This window comes from Aplysia californica, unplaced genomic scaffold, assembly GCF_000002075.1.
Source record: "Aplysia californica isolate F4 #8 unplaced genomic scaffold, AplCal3.0 scaffold01134, whole genome shotgun sequence".
NCBI classification, from domain to species: Eukaryota; Metazoa; Mollusca; class Gastropoda; order Aplysiida; family Aplysiidae; genus Aplysia; species Aplysia californica.
Window position 1 is genome coordinate 77,708 of NW_004798404.1, and position 2,258 is coordinate 79,965.

The following is a 2,258-nucleotide window of genomic DNA, read 5'->3' on the forward strand; positions in this document are numbered from 1 at the left end:
CCCCAGGACAGTGCTACTGACTGAAGGTTTAGCCTGGGATACATATATGGGAAGATTTCTTTTCTAAATGCGACGTATTTCCGGGGTGCCTTGATAGTCGAAGCAGACGTTGTGCTGTTGAGACAAGAGAGGTGAACAGAGTAAGCCAGATTCCCCGTTTGGACTTCTCTGTTGATATCCACCCCTTGGCGGTCATATGACCTTAGACGGTTGCAAGTGCCGTAAAACCTTCCTGAAACTAAAACTAAACCTTGCCCATTTGTACGGGATTAACTCTTCATTGTTATTTCGGGCTCACTGGTAGGGCTGGGCAATGAGTCGCTTTATCAAAATCCGGATAATATGTTAGTGCACCCCTTCGGCAAATAGTATTCTCTGAACCGCTTTGGCAAATGGGTTAGAACCATTTCGACAAGCGGGTTAGAATCATTTCAACAAATAGGTGCCCCCACTTCGGCAAACGGGACTCAGGAACGAGAGTTTAGAGTCTGAATTCAGATGTTTCATTGAGAATTATCCCGTTATCCTTTTATAGATTATCCGGATTTTGCCCACCTCTACTCACTGGTACTGGAATGTGTTGACTCCTTTATCAAGGAAAGTAACTATGTCGACTAAACGAGAAGAAATTCTGTGTTTTTCTCCCTTACTTTTCAACCCTTCTTTTCTTCTCTGTCTCCGGCAGTTGTTTACAGTGAAAGATTGTTTAGATCTAGATCTAACAAAGTTTATAAGACAGTACCTCCGATTTAAGATACCCTAAAAATAAAAAAAAAGTAAAATGTAGAAACCCAACAAGAAACAAGCGAGGCCACTGAGTTGGAAGCCTTGAAAAAAAAATCCGATAATCCACCCTGTTTGTGCTGAAAGTGCCGTAAATCTCTTACACGAAACTTACAAACAGGATCTTCGATGTCCATTCGTCTCCAAGATATTATTTAATAATATAAGGACGTTGATGGACATTTTCCTTCTTGTATTTGTATCCTATTATTGACAGGCTGGTCTCTTGTTTTCGAGAGTACACGGCAGAAAGCAAAAGTTCACCTTTTCTCAGAATGTGCACGAGTCTGGGACTAAACTCACATGTTCTACGAAAAGACATAGCTACTCACCCTTGGACCCACCCACTTACTCTCTCCTATAAAAGGACACATCACTCTTGGACAAGCCTACTCACTCAACTCACTGTCTCATCATATTATATAAGTAGGCCCTATAAAGACACACCCACTCACTGTCTCACATTAAAGGACACAGCTACTCATGGTCTCATACAAAGGGGCACGGCTACTCACTTTAAGACACGCCCACTCATTGTCTCCTATAACTCCTTACTGTGAAATGAAACGATAAAAGGTTAGACAGTGAAAGGAAGAGCTAAGAAAATTATTCTGCGGAAGGAAAACACAGGCTACAATATGTAGAAAGTGAGACTTTAAACTTTAGCTTAAAAAGGAATAACAAAAAAAAAAGTGAGAATAAAAGAAAAGGAAGACAACGTTAGTGAAAAACTTTAGTGAGAATGTTAAAGAAAGTGCTAAACCTTAGATTTCGAGAGAAAAAACAGTTTTTTAAAAAGTGCGACTGTAAATGGAGAAACAAATGAAAACCAACAAAAACATCACGCAGATCTAACTGTAAATGAAAGCAACATCTCAAAAAGTGAGACAGAAGGAATTTTTTTTTCGGGGGGAGGGGAGGGAATGCAAGAACATTAAACGAGTGCAAAGAGGTGCAACTTTTGAAAGTAAAACTAAAAGGCTATGAAAAGAAAAGTAAAATCAATATCGAAACCGGTGAAGTTTACATGAGGAAATCTACCGTGTGTAAGTGTAAGTGTAGTCCATACATATTAGGTCGTTGTCCACATATTGACCTGCCCTTTGACCGGCGAGGGGACCTTTGTGTGTGGTTGTCATGTTGTGTAGAATCTCCAGTTGCCAAGCCAAGGATTTTTGTTATGGTCGTTTGTTTCGAATCGATATGTCATAAGTTATACTGACTGTAGTAGTGTCTTTAGGCCATTCCCAAAGGGGGGACATTTCTCGTTCAAGCACAGTAGAATTGTAAATGGGCTGATTCATGTCATGCTCATAACTGTGCCTGATCAGACTGGTCTACAACAGGGAACTGCTGCTTTTTCTTTCTTCTTCCTTACTACTGTCATTTCCTCTACTTGTTTTGTATGTTTGTCACACTCTTGTGACCTGCTATTTCCGGGATGCCTTGATAGTTGAAGCAGACCTTGTACTGTT